Below are 15,581 nucleotides of genomic sequence, written 5' to 3' on the forward strand. Positions count from 1 at the left end.
TTTCCTGACTCGCTCCTCCAAAACACCCCAAAGTGGCTCAATAATATTTAGATCTGGTGACTGTGTGAAGGCCATGGGAGATGTTCAACCTCACTTTCATGTTCATCAAACCAATCTTTCACCAGTCTTGCTGTGTGTATTGGTGCATTGACATCCTGATACACGGCACCGCCTTCAGGATACAATGTTTGAACTATTGGATGCACATGGTCCTCAAGAATGGTTCGGTAGATCTTGGGAGTGACCTCTAGCACAGGTATTGGGCCAAGGGAATGCCATGATATGGCAGCCCAAACCATCACTGATCCACCCGCATGCTTCACTCTGGGCATGCAACAGTCTGGGTGGTACGCTTCTTTGGGGCTTCTCCACACCACAACTCTCCCGGAAGTGGGGAAAACGGTAATGGTGGACTCATCAGAGAACAATACATGTTTCACATTGTTGTAAATATGAATCTGAGAATATTATTTAATAATTAATATTAATATTTTAATATTTTATCAAATAATATTTCGGTCTGTTAAGGGTTGTCTTGTGAATACCAGCCCAGTAAGGCGATGGTATTAGGACAACATAGAAAGGTGTGAGATGAGCTCTGACATTATTGAACAGCATAAACTCTGCACATATATGGAATGAATTCACACAATTTCTTAAAATACAAGAATTTATTAACAAAAATAAGTCAACTCAAAGTCAAACATATTTCAATCAACAAACTCTTTACTATGCTAAAACAATCCAACTAAACTACCAAGCAGAATTAAAGAATAACGAAGACTAATGGACTATGTACAATATAAACACGTTGATTAAAGATGATTGGAAATCATGACCAAAAAGAGTGATGCAACATTACCATGCAATGTTTATGTTTGAGAACCAAGAATTATCTTGAAGAATCCAGAAATGAAGTTAAGTTAGTCTTGGAACTAACTTAGGCAATAATCAGCAACATCTAGACAACCCTTCACAATGCAAGATCAGATAAAAATATTATTTTAATAAAATAATGTTTTAAATAATGATCTGCTGAATAAAACCAACCTCATTGATGACTAATTCTCAACGGTGTCTAATTAACTGCCTTTATTTATTGAAATAATATTTGAAGAAATATTGAGTATTTTGGAAAAGAGCCAAATCTTTCTGGAGAAATGGGGCTTAATGGTGTTTACTTAGTTATCAAATCTAGTAAATGATGTTCAGGGACTATTATTCACTAGCTTGAAAACCAACAACCTTTCTTTTGAATAGTTTTTAGTAGCACATGTTCTCTACCGGTTAGCCGTTAAGCTAACAAAGAAGCCAATAGCTTAGCACCAGAATCAACGCATACCTTTAAAATACCAGGATTAATTAAAGGGTTAAAACGCATAAGCGTGGACGGCACGTTATGAGCAATGTTCTGGTTAAAACCACCCTTTAAATAAAGTTTATCTTAACTATAAAACATACAAAGAACACAGAACCGGCACGTGACGTAGCTAGCCTACTAGCACTAAGATAGCCAGGTTCCACAAAACAAGAATGAAAACGTTCAGATTATTTCATCCTAACTCTTAATCTGCCCAAACCTAGCCTCTGACCATGGTGAGGGAATGTTGTCCAAGGGCGAAGTTTGAAGAAGGTATCCACAGTCAACAAGCGGTTAGTTTGGTTGCTAATCTCTGCGTTCGCTGTGTGAACAAAAGAGTTAGCTCCGGAGAGCTGCCGGTTCGTCCTGTCCGCTGCGGTTTCTGCCGTCTTCCTTCAGGCCGGGGCTTTTCTCGAACACCGTTTGCGTCTGCGGGGCCTCGAAGAGACAGTCAGCAATGCTTGTACCTTAATTATCCCCGTTCATGAATGAAAATACCGGATACACAGACAGTATTTCATTCTACTTAACTCTGCATATGATCGATGATCGTATGGCTCTGGATCCAGTTGAATTTATGTCTTTTTTCCAGCAAAAGACATCTGCGCGCTTTCCTCCCCTATCCGGTCCCTCTGGAAGGCCGCGTGGAAGAGAGCGATATGTGGGAAGGGTGGGGGTCTTATACGGGCAGTGGCATCATGGAAAGTCTTCTTCTACCCCCCTTTTCCCCTTCAGAGTTTTAATGTTGAAATCCATGGCTGTAGGTCCCAACAACATTGTCCACAGCCCAAGATGTGCGCTCCTTGCACCATTGAAACCGATGTTTGGCATTGGCATGAGTGACCAAAGGTTTGACTATAGCAGCCCGGCCTTGTATATTGACCCTGTGGAGCTCCTGATGGACAGTTCTGGTGGAAACAGGAGAGTTGAGGAGCACATTTAATTCTGCCGTTATTTGGGCAGCTGTGGTTTTATGTAATTTTGGATACAATCTGGGTTAGCATCCCTTTCAAACCGCTTCCTAAATTAATCCTGTTGGATGTGGTTTGTCCTTTTTGGTGGTATTCTGACATTACTCTGGATACCGTGGCTCTTGATACATCACAAAGACTTGCTGTCTTGGTCACAGATGCGCCAGCAAGACGTGCACCAACAATTTGTCCTCTTTTGAACTCTGGAATGTCACCCATAATGTTGTGTGCATTTCAATATTTTGAGCAAAACTGTGCTCTTACCCTGCCAATTGAACCTTCACACTCTGCTCTTACTGGTGCAATGTGCAATCAATGAAGACTGGCTACCAGACTGGTCCATGAAACCTCCCACACTAAAATGACAGGTGTTTCAGTTTCATTGTCCAACCCCTGTAGTTTCATCACTATAAAGGTCACTCAGGTTAATGCAGGCACGTCACAATAATTCTGATAAAAAGAGAGAACCTGACAGAGTTGTAAATTCATTTTGTTTTAACGCAGGGGTTATTTAGATGGATGTTTTTACATCTAAAAAACAAGAAAGACAAAATAGTAGATACAGAACGTTTCTTCCTCTGCTCAAATGTTTGAGTAATCTAATCTGCACAGCAACTTGTAGACATAATCTAAAAACAGAGAAACAAATTAACTGAAAAAATTGTTAAAAAATAAGCCAAACATGGAATTATCTAAAATTTTATGAGTGCTCAGTATGCTGTTTCCAAATTAGAAATGGATTCTACAGCTAAAAGACTTTGTTTGGAATCATGAGACTCCATTTGGTAAAATGGATGATAATTTTAGTTACCATATACTTTTCTTTTTTTGATCTTAGAGCAATAGTTATTGAGGATTTAGAGAAAACAGTTTTCTCCGCATCCCACGTGGGAGCCAGAGGTTGTATCCTGTAGGTGTGGTCTATGTTAAACGTCACAAGAAACTGAAAAAATAAAAGTTATAAAGTCCTCAGACATGTCACTGTTTATTGAATTAAGGCAGACATCCGCAGCTGTTTCTTGTGTATTGCTCCTTCCTGGCCCAAAGTGTCGAGCATTGTCTCAGTCAATACACATCCACTGTTTATTGAATTAACGCTGAGGTGTCTCGGGGGGGGTTTGACCAAGGGGTATAACCATGCACGCTGATCGGTTGTTGTCATTAGCGGGCGAATCTACAATCAATCATTTAAAAAAAACAGAGGGGCGTTCTTCAGTGTTTGTTTTAAATACTAGCAGAAAACGCAGCAATTTACCTGCAGCATTTGCTGGAAAAGAACATTCGTTGAACAATGGTTAGAGTTAAGAGAGTTTTTCATCAAACCGGGGAGAAAAGCAAGGCGTGCCGAGATAATGAGCAACCATCTACATCATCTATTTCCTCATCTGAGATACCTATCGGAATTCCTATTGTAACATACTCTGCAGATGATGATCCAACTTCACCAACAACAATGGATGAAAAACAGGCCTCAGGTCAGCTAAGACGTACGTCTCTTCTGTGTGAAACCCCAGTAACCGTCTACAGGCATACGCGCCGTGAATTGGATGCCCCGAAGAAATCAACATATTACCTATGCAAGGTACAAAGGCCTCCGTTCGACACTGCAGGAAGAGTGGTCTTTGGAACCATATGGCCTGAGTGGTAGCTGGGGGTATATTTTCATGTACGAAATAAGAGAGTTCTGCCTGTATCAATTGGATCAAGACGAGGTATTTAATGGATCATTGGCTCTGTGTACTCTCACCCACGATTGGGCTGTATTATGGCTGGCAATCCCACACCTTAACAATAAGCCAGAATCAGTCTCAGTGTACGAGAGGGAGGATGAAGATGAAAGCTCTCCTCGACCAGCAAAAAGGATGAGAATGTGTCCTTCCGATGTTGAAATAGCTGTGAGAGAACCTCTCCTTAGTGCAGTGTGGGGGTCAAAAACCACAGCAAATGGCCACTGGTCTTTTCAAGGAAGCAAACGCAATAACAACCAGACGATCCCCTCAGATCTGTTTGTGTTGGAGGCATTCAATCAGAACTGCGGTGTATTCAAGACAATGCTGGCTCTACCGTATGATGCTTGGGTTGAGAAGATGAATGAAATTGGACAGCGTCTTTCCAACCTTTTCCGAAACTCACGCTGCTGGATTGATGTTATGTCAGTGAAAAGAATGCTGAGATTCCCTGTTGTGGACCTAAAGCCCACCCTCTTTTGAGGACCCACCCCCCCTTCTTGAGGACCCTCCCCCTTCCTGTGCTATATATCAGGGTCTAACTACGAGCTCACAGACGCTTCTTCACAACGGCGGGCAGTAGACCTTGAGAAGGTATGGAGCGTATGGGAAAATACCATACTGGGACCTCTTCAACCAGCAAGAAGAGACCGTCTTCTCTCCTTAGCATGATGAAAAGCTTCATCCACCTTCTCCAGACCTCTACTCACCAGGCTGTGTTCTCTGATTCTGATTCTGATAGTTTAATGTTACCTTTTAAAATATTCAGAGCAATCTCACACAGAGTCTGAAGAAAGTCAGGTGAGCAGTGTGCAAGAATGTCTTTAGGTTTCTGTGGACTGGCTTGGTACAGAGCTCTGAATAATGGGACATTCCTTTTTATACGCGCAGACATGATGACTTACTTTGTTTTGGGTACATACACAGCAGGCCACTGGTGAGGAAGTATGCCTGTTCTCAGTCTGAAATGTTCTGGGCAGGCAGGCATGAAATCGATGATTAAATAACCATGAGCGTCTATTGTTGCATCTTTAAAACTCTCCAGGAAGACACCCTTTTGCAATGGAAAAATTTGGCGGGCCAGTATATTCAACTGCAATTTATCTCTCGGGTTCTTAAACAACACCATATACAGGTCCTTCTCAAAATATAAGCATATTGTGATAAAGTTCATTATTTTCCATAATGTAATGATGAAAATTTAACATTCATATATTTTAGATTCATTGCACACTAACTGAAATATTTCAGGTCTTTTATTGTCTTAATATGCATGATTTTGGCATACAGCTCATGAAAATCCAACATTCCTATCTCACAAAATTAGCATATTTCATCCGACCAATAAAAGAAAAGTGTTTTTAATACAAAAAACGTCAACCTTCAAATAATCATGTACAGTTATGCACTCAATACTTGGTCGGGAATCCTTTTGCAGAAATGACTGCTTCAATGCGGCGTGGCATGGAGGCAATCAGCCTGTGGCACTGCTCAGACTCTGGCACCTTGATTTCCAAATGACATGCAGAATTTGCTTTCATCCGAAAAAAGTACTTTGGACCACTGAGCAACAGTCCAGTGCTGCTTCTCTGTAGCCCAGGTCAGGCGCTTCTGCCGCTGTTTCTGATTCAAAAGTAGCTTGACCTGGGGAATGCGGCACCTGTAGCCCATTTCCTGCACACGCCTGTGCACGGTGACCCTGGATGTTTCTACTCCAGACTCAGTCCACTGCTTCCGCAGGTCCCCCAAGGTCTGGAATCGGCCCTTCTCCACAATCTTCCTCAGGGTCCGGTCACCTCTTCTCGTTGTGCAGCGTTTTCTGCCACACTTTTTCCTTCCCACAGGCTTCCCACTGAGGTGCCTTGATACAGCACTCTGGGAACAGCCTATTCGTTCAGAAATTTCTTTCTGTGTCTTACCTTCTTGCTTGAGGGTGTCAATAGTGGCCTTCTGGACAGCAGTCAGGTCGGCAGTCTTACCCATGATTGGGGTTTTGAGTGATGAACCAGGCTGGGAGTTTTAAAGGCCTCAGGAATCTTTTGCAGGTGTTTAGAGTTAACTCGTTGATTCAGATGATTAGGTTCATAGCTCGTTTAGAGACCCTTTTAATGATATGCTAATTTTGTGAGATAGGAATTTTGGGTTTTCATGAGCTGTGTGCCAAAATCATCCGTATTAAGACAATAAAAGACCTGAAATATTTCAGTTAGTGTGCAATGAATCTAAAATATATAAATGTTAAATTTTCATCATGACATTATGGAAAATAATGAACTTTATCACAATATGCTAATATTTTGAGAAGGACCTGTAATTACAGTTCAAACTAATGGTGTGACTGTACTTTACCTGATGAAATTCATTCTGAGTCAACATCATGACACTCATATTACGATGGTGACGAAACTGGGTAAAGACCTTCATCACATTTTCATCAACTGAGGCTTGAGCAATAACATTATCTAGAATTATCAGATGATTCTGATCAGGACAAAACAGGTTTTCATCTTCAAAAGAATGAGGCAATCCTTCCACAAATTTAATATTTTTATTCATCTTCTGCAATCCAGCATACATTGGCTGAAAAGATGTGTAAATCCACACAATATTTTCTGGAACAACATCCATGACATGGTTACAATTTTGCAAAACACTTTTTTACAAAAAAGGTTTTACCACAACCGCTCGGTTCTATAATCATACATGAGAAATGCGCTCTAAATCTAGGATCAAAATCAACCTCCTGTAAATCGGCAGAATGCAACATTTTTTATTTTTATTTTATCTTCTTCTCCTTATGCTCTAATAACCAAAAGGCAGAGTTGTCCCAACCGAAACCTTTTAACAAATGTAGCATTTCTTAAGCGGAATCTCTTTTTATCCCTCCTGATCGTGTGCTGAGGAATTTCAATGACACACTCACTGGACCCCTCTAAGTAACCCTCAACCAGCCATTTGATGCTGTCCAAATTGACCCTGTCGCTACATTCATGCGTCTGAGTGATGCCTTTAGCATGTATCACTAGCTTTTTCTGGTTTTTGGGTTGATATGCATAACTCTTGGGTCCTGTTGATGCAAACTCCAAAATGCTGTCTCCCGCGAGCTCGTCCGTAAGATCACCCAGATAATTTCCAAGCTCCAAAGAAGTTTCACCACTTTTTGTCACATAAATCAAACTGTCCGTGTCAATATAAAGCAATCTGTCCTGCAATTGCTCTATGCTGCTGAGACGTTTTAAACGTGCATAAGCAGTGGTGAATGCTGCAATAAACACATTGTTTACCTTGCTTGGGGGAGAGATGACACGTTTGCTGTAGTTCCACTGCACTACACACATTTCAGGGTTGAAGGAATGGAAGTAGATAACCCTGTATTTACTCAAGAACATGAAGCTGAAAAACTCATCAGGGTTAGTGATGACTGTGGTCTGAGACAGATCACTTCGCTGCGCAAACTTTCCCCAAAAGCTGTTTAAACACAGTTTTGCTACCTGTCTTTTGGCAAGGTTCACCTTCGCCTGTGTGTAATTGGATACCCTGGTGGAGTTCGTAGTCTGCTACATTCTTTGACCTGCTCTCCTCATCCACCGCTTCAGAAGGGTAGCCCGAAGCCTCCTGCTTACCCTTTAAAAAGCAAAGAATGTAACTTTTAAAGATTGTGTCACTGGTCTTCTCAAAATGCCAAACTTCAGTGATTTTGGAAAGGCGATAACCACACTGCAACGCTTTACAAAACTATACATTCACCCACACACCTGTCAGAGCTCTGTCCTCATCATTATGGCTGCAGGGACCTGACTGGTTATTTATTTCAGCACATGTGCGGCAGAGAGTAAACACAAGTTTACCTTGGGATGTTCTGTAAGGCAAAGCAGGGAAAAAGAGACCTTGTGGGGGGTAGACCACAGCTTTGATGATGCCCAAGTAGCTGCTAGGGTCATCAAAATCTTTGCAAATGATGGTGGGGTGCCCGAGGGGAAATACGTAGTTAGCATTTACATAAGGGTACAGAGACATGTAATCCACATAATGTACAGTTTCACCTGGCCCCGCTGTGTACCTCAACCTCATAGGGTAGGTGCGACCTCCATACAGAGCATCCCGGGGTGATAGCGGTTCAGGTGCATTAACTTTCTCAAGAAAGCTGATCACCGCCACGTCTGATTTTTTTCATTTCAGTCCACTCATGCTCCCAGATGACCTCGATACGAAGGCTGTACACAGTTTGGAATACCTTGCTTCTCTCAACAGTGGCTGCGTAAAACTGTTCAAATGCTACCCCTCTCAAAGGACACTTGTCACGAGGCATGTAACACTTTTTACAGCCGTGGAAAAAACAGCCGTAAAATTCAAATGCAACTTTGACACCGTTAATCTCTGCATACCCATCCACAGAATATGGACCCATTTTCTTTTCCCCCTTGTTTAATGCATGTTGGATGTCTATTTTTCTGTTGTCTGAAATCCAGCCAAGCCATTGAATAGACGCGCTGGAAAACGTCTTACTACTACGCCTGTAGTCCAGAGGTGAGGGAATGGCCAAGGATTTAGGAGGAAGGAAATTGGTTACAAAAACCTTCATGCAGGCTGAGGCTATCGTGACGCATTTAAGCGGATCCACACTTGTCTCCTTAAAGAACTCATCCCTGAATTTAACACAACCTTGAAATAGAATGTCCACATCATTTTTACAATAACAAAGAGCTTCCTTCTCAAAGTCAAAGACCCCTTTGCTCACTTCTCTGTACCAGCTGTTAAACACCTGTTGTTCTTGAAGACTCATGTGTTCTACAGCATAGGAGGATGGAGGAGGAAAAGACCCCACATACTGGAGACGCTCAGAAGAGAATAGGTGGGGTAAAAAACCTTTGGTGTGATCACTAAAACCTAATGCTTTCGGCATCGCACTAAGCTTCATACACATGAAGGACAAGCTATCAATGAATTTTAACCTGTAATAACGTTGGTTAAACAGAGAACTTTACTTCCCTGCATGATGAAATGAGGTTTAATGCCTAACTGCAGCATAACTGTGAGAATGAGGTAGCTGTCATACCCACATGCGTTGTGCGCTATTAAGGTAAAGCCTCTGTACATCGGTCTCCTGAAATGGAGAAGAAATTTTTGGGTACAATTCAATCCATAAGCATGCCATTCCTTACCTTTCAGCGTTTTAACACAGACCAGATAGGGGATGTGCACACCGTTCTCGTCTATAAAGCATTCAAAATCATAAAAAATCAGTTTATCATCTAACTGATTACAGGCTTGGGCGGTTTGAATGTAACACAGATGACCATCGCACGTCACATCTAAATCTGGAGGTATATTCTCACCACAAATACGGCATTTTACATTACACACGTTTATCATGCTTTTTGACCCTGCCTCCAATGCCATGCCATGTGCCCAGGGACTATTGCCTGTCCGGCCTTTGTAGTCCCAAGGATGCTTACAACCTTCTAAGTCTTGACAGGGAGTATTGACCCCTCTAACTGGAGGGTGTCTATCCGTGCTTTATTCCATAGTCTGTCCAAATATGCCAATGTAATATTCTACCATCCTTCTGCTCCCTAGACAGTAATACACATCAGACGCCCTGTCAATTAGTCTTACGGATTAATCTTCGTCCTCCTCCTCGTTAGCATCAACCACAAGCAAAGGCATCATATGGGAAGGAGGAGGTGCGGTTTTCCCTTCAATGGTTGTAGTAATAAAGCGAACAATCAAAGATCTTATACATGGTATACAGCAACATCCACAGGTAACCATAATAGCTACAAAAACAGCAATGGATATAAACAATGACATAATCAACCCTTTCCAGTGTCCAAACATGCCTGTCATCCAGTCTTCTAACGGATTGTCTATTCCTGAGTGCTCATGCATGGTCGCAGAAAGTGTTTTTAACCCTTCTAGAGCTTTTGAGACGGAACCATCAGGTGCAGTGTTGTTGGGAATAAAAGTGCAACACATATCCCTAAACATCGAACAGACGCCCCCTTTTTCTGCTAACAACATATCTAATGCAATTCGGTTTTGCACAGCCATGAGGGAGGTTGGTGCCAATTGTTCGGACAGGCCTTCTACTGCATCCCTGGTTAGGTTAGCTAGACGTAAAACATTGTAATGGATGTAGTTGATGCGGTCTACGTTTTTATTTGGGGTCTCCGGAAAAAAGGGTGCAATTATTGGGATATTTTCAAAACCTACTGAGATTTGATCCGCGATTTTATATTCATTTGGCACTCCCCGAGGTACTCCTATGGCATCAATGTAAGTGGGGGAGCCTTGACTTAGGTCAAAGGTTCCTGCGCTCCTTTTCATGACGTGCCTTCTTCTTCTACGTGTTAACGCCCTGGTCTTATCATGAGTGATCGTGGCAGATGTTAGATTAGGTCCTATCAGGATCAGTGGTGCCTGTAGCCTATTCATGGCACACAATCCTGCCATCTTTGGTGGGATAATAGTGAGCAGTCTATGATCTCCGCAATAATAGTAGAGTCCTGATCTTGCCCAACGTCCAATGCCCGCGCCTGAAGTGGTCCTATTGCACCAATCTAAGGGGATCTGTCCCACATTGATTTTAGGGTTTTGAGCAGTAAAATTAAATCAAGTATAAGTGCCATTCCCCTTTTGAGGGGTAAATGGTCCTGTTTTGGTGTTATTGGGGATGGGAGGAAAAATGCTGGCTAGTGTAGTGCAGTTAACTGGTGTGGCCTCCTTGGTTAGTTGTATCATACAATTGTAACCCCACGTGTCCTCTGGATACAGAGGGGCGGGATCTGTGGTAAGATGTGGTCGGGCCGGGGCACAGGCCACACACTCAGCTTTACTTTGTTCTTTTGCTGTTTGTGTTATCCACTGAAGCCAAAGGTTATCTTCGGTATATCCTGTGGCCATTTGGATTACCTCTATAGGTTTCAATTTGGAGTAATCAAGTTCCATCACCTGGGGTTTATTTTTTGGCCTGACTGTCGGTGGGACGGTAATTATGTTGTCCTGGTGCACAGACGGTGTTCAAAAATTTATTTTTATTGGTCCCCATGTGTTTGTTCCTGACTGCCATACTGCAAGAGTAAAATACTCTACAAAGGGTTGAGTGCAGTTAACGTTCATGGAGAGCATAAGGGGGTTACGTCCATTGGTAATGGCTCCACCTAGCGTGCCGCGCTGGATGCTGATATTTGTCAAATTACCGGCTACTGCCTTTTTATCACCCCCGCTCCAAGAGCCACATGGTAGGGGTATGGGCCAGGAGTCCCCCCGTTGTTTACAGTACTTAGACCATCTTTTGTCCATGCATAAATAAATGGCATAACCTTCCCACCCGGTTCTGCCATTCCCGCAATTCACTACCGGACAGAGGTCAAAAGAAAATGTGGTAGTGGCCCCACAAACATAATTGAGCTCTATCCCCTCGTATTTAGCCAGGCACCAGTCTGCTTTTCCCTTATTGGTTGCGCGTTTGAACATTTGCTCAGTTTGGCGGCTGTCAGAGCATGTCTGGAATGGAAGTTCACAATACAAACCTAGAATCAGTGTGACAATAAAAAAATGATAAAACACCTATACCTCCTGTGACCCAACCCTTAAGGGGCCTCGGTCCTAGATTTTTACCTCCCATTCTTTTCAAAGGTACCTGCAAAGGAAGATAAGGATTAACAATATGGTGAAACACAAAAGACATCTTTTTTTTTTTTTTTTTAAAGTTCAGAGTGTTCAGTTCAGTTCTTCGGTGGGATAGCAGCTACGACCACCAGTGAAAGAGAGGAAAGCTCAATCACATCCGCCTCTTCTGTGTGATGTCCTGGTCTTCACTCACAGGTGTAGACTGACGTGGAGCTAAGTGGTCTCACCAGGGAATTATTCTGCCCCCATTGGTGGGACCACTGATCTGACGGTGCACCTAAGGTGTAGACTAACCTTTAGGTGTAAACGAACGCTTTCTCACCCTAGGGGATTATTCTGCCCCTTGAATTGTGTGAGAAAGATCTTCTGGTGTGCTGGTGTTGTCCCTCAAGTTCTGCTGGACCTCTGGCAGCGATCTCTGTGGTGCCTCTGCTGCTGCACACTGGCTCCAATGATACCACGTGTCTCCTTTGCCCTTGACCCTCATCGCATGTGAGGTTCTCTGTGTGACCTGGAATGGACCCGTCCACCTGGGCTCTGACCACTTCCGTTTGATTACTTTCAGAAGGATCCACTCCACGTCTGAGGTGGTGGCTCGAGCCTTGGATGGTTGGGCGGCCACCTGTTTTGAGAATGCTGCAACAGAGCTGTGGAGAGATCTATAGTAATCACGGTGAGACATAGATTGTTCACATTCAGTCAGAAATGGTAACCTGGTTTTTGGGCCTGGAAAAGGTCTTCCAGTCTGTAGTTCATGGGGCGTCAACCCATGTCTTTGGCTGACTGAGCTCCTTACTGACATCAAAGCTAAAGGTAATGCTGTGACCCAATTCATTTTGGTCTGTGCACAGATTTTAACCAATTTGGTTTTGATTGTCTGGTTCATCCTTTCCACCTTCCCTTGGGATTGGGGGTGGTACACTGTACCAAAGGAATGTCTCAGTCCCAAGAACTTTTCAACCTCTATAAGTTCTTCATTTTTGAAGTGTGTGCCGTTATCTGACCTGATTTTCACAGGAAAACCGTGCCTGGGGATGTAGTGATTAATCAGACACTTCACCACTGTTTTGCTGTCTTCCTTTTTTGCTGGCCAGGCCTCTGGCCAACCGGTGAACACATCCACACACACCAAAAGATATCTGAACCCATTCACTCTCTCAGTCATGTCTGTGTAGTCTATGATGATTTCCTTACCTGCTACCGGGTCCACAGGGAACTTACCTGGTGCAGGCTTCATAGTGGGTCTCACATTGAATTGTTGGCAGGTGCTACACGAGCTTATCCAATGACCTACCATCTGTTTCAGGTATGGATGCCACCAGTGCTCAATACTCTTCATCATTTGTGCAGTTCCTGCATGTCCCGGTCCAAGTGCTTCTTCCAGCGCTGCTGTGGTCAACCCCGGGGGTAGGATGGGACGTCTGTCTGGACTTCTCCATAGTTCATCCTGGTCTTTTCTTCCCCCTCTTGCCTTCCAGACTGATTTCTCTTCCGGTGAGGCCCGCTTTTCCAGTGTACTCACCTCCTCCAGAGTCGGTTCTGGTGTCCATTCATCAGGTTCATCAAGATGTGTATGAGCAGATATCCAGCTTTGGTTTTGGCTGCTTGGTCTGCAGCTTGATTTCCTTGAGCCACCCTAGTGTAGCTGTTATCATGTCCTTTGCATTTTATGACCGCTACTTCTTGGGGAAGTAGTAGGGCCTCAACTAATCCTCTCATTTCTTGCTCATGTTTAATGGGTTTTTGTCCTGCTGTTCTAAACCCTGTTCTCAGCCATTGCTTTAGTTCCACGTGCGCTGCTCCCGTGACATAAGCTGAGTCTGTGTAGATGTTCACTTTTTGTCCTTCCCCTAGTTCTAGGGCTGCTATTACTGCTAGCACCTCTGATCTCTGTGCTGGTTGGGTGTCTGTCAGCCCTTCTGCCTTAAGAGTCACAAAGTTCATTCCTGTGTCTTCCACCACCGCATAGGCTGCTTTCAGACCCTCTGTGTCATGTCTAAAACAACAGCCATCTGTGTACAGGTTTCTTGCTTCTGTCAGGGGTTCTCCTTGTAGGTCTGGTCTGATTTTCTCACTTACCTCAACTTTTTCGGCACATACATGGGGCTCTTCTTCTGTCATTCTGTCTGCCATGTTGATCCCTTCATAGCTGTAGATGATATTTCTGGAACAGCACTCCGTTTGCGGTGTGTGCTGTTACAGAAACATCCAGGTGAAAGGGCAATGTGTAGTCTGGATGTGCCAAGTGAGTAGCTTGGGAAAGGCTGGCTTTAAGAGCAATAAATGCTTCCTCTGCTTCTGTTGTCCATTCTAGAGGCGCTGTCAAATGTTGCATGCCTGTTTCTTCACTAAGTCACGGAATGGGGCAGTTAGGTCAGTGTATCCTGGAATAAATGGCCTGCTGTATCCGGTGAGTCCCAAGAAGGAAAGCATGTCCTTCACCCGCACCGGTTTTGGATGAGAAAGGACAGCAGATTGATGTGAAGGGGACATTCCTGTCCCGGGCTGAGAAATTACCCTGCCCAAGAAATCCACCTGTTTCCGGCAAATTTGTAGTTTGGCTTTGCTGACCTTGTACCCAGCTTTTGCTAGGTGTGAGAGTACCACAGCCGTGGCCTCCAAGCATTCAGAAACAGTGGGTGTTGCCAAAAGAATGTGAATCAATGTGGTGTTCGGTGGGAGAGGGCAGTCTTGGAGGGAGTCCTTAAGGACCTGATTAAATATCCCGGGTGACAGAGCAAAACCCTGCGGCAAACGAGTGTAGCGGTACCTGTTTGACTTATATGTGAAGGCAAAAATGTCTCTGCACTCCTCAGCTAGAGGCAGGCAGAAGAAAGCGTTGGCCAGATCGATGCAGGTGAACCATGCATGTTCGGGGTTTAGATTGGTAAGAGCAACATAAGGATTAAGCACTGGAACTGTAGGAGTGGAAAGTGCTGCATTTACAGCTCTCAAGTCATGGGCAATTCTCCATTTCCCAGTGCCCTTCTTTTCTACTGGTAAGATGGGTGTGTTCCAAGAAGAGCCGTCAGCTGGTTCCAGCAACCCAGCGTTCCACAGCCCTTCTATGGTGTCAGAAATTCCACTTTCGGCTGCTGGTTTGTGACGGTACTGGGATTTCCAAATGGGTCGGTCAGTGTTAAGCTGGAAAGTGATGGGAGAGCACTGAATGAGTCCCACGTCCATGGGGCCCTCAGCCCAAAGTGAAGATGGCATGCTCTGAACTACAGCTGCAGCCATTGGATGATCTGTTTTTTCTCTCCCATGATGTCTTTCAAGTTGCACATGTTCCAAGGTGCCAACGTCTGTGGACATGTTAGTAATGCGGTAGGTGTTACATGAGGGGGAATAAGATAGACTGGGTGTGGATAAAGAATGCCAGTCAATGAGAGCTAGGGAGCGTTTTAACACTCCTCCCAGCTCGCGGGCTTCGCGAGTAGGGTGGAGCACCAGTGAAACATGGAGTACACCATCAGACCAAATTTTAAACCAGTTCTCCTGTTCTGTAGACAGCTGCACGGAGGCTACGACACCTTCAGGGGCTACATAAATGTCTGCGGTTGCGATCTCCCAGGAAGTCCCCTCCAGCTCCTCAGCAAAGCTTTCCTGATAACACTCACAGTTATTCCTGTCATAAAAGAGGGTGACATGTGGCGGGTCAGGGGGAGAGACGTAGGGCGCCAGGGTCAAGATCCAGTATTTCCACCGAATGAAGGACGAGAGGATGCCTCTGCCCGCTGTGGTTTCTGGATGCAGGAGGGCCCAATGTATGTCAGCCATAGGGTCAGCCAGGGGTTGTATGAGATACTGTCCGTGAGAGAGGCGGGATGCACAGACAGTCCATCAGGTCCACATAAAATGGTGGCACCCATTTTAATCAGCATGCCCAAT

Source organism: Girardinichthys multiradiatus, chromosome 22 (genome assembly GCF_021462225.1).
Source record: "Girardinichthys multiradiatus isolate DD_20200921_A chromosome 22, DD_fGirMul_XY1, whole genome shotgun sequence".
Classification (NCBI taxonomy): domain Eukaryota; kingdom Metazoa; phylum Chordata; class Actinopteri; order Cyprinodontiformes; family Goodeidae; genus Girardinichthys; species Girardinichthys multiradiatus.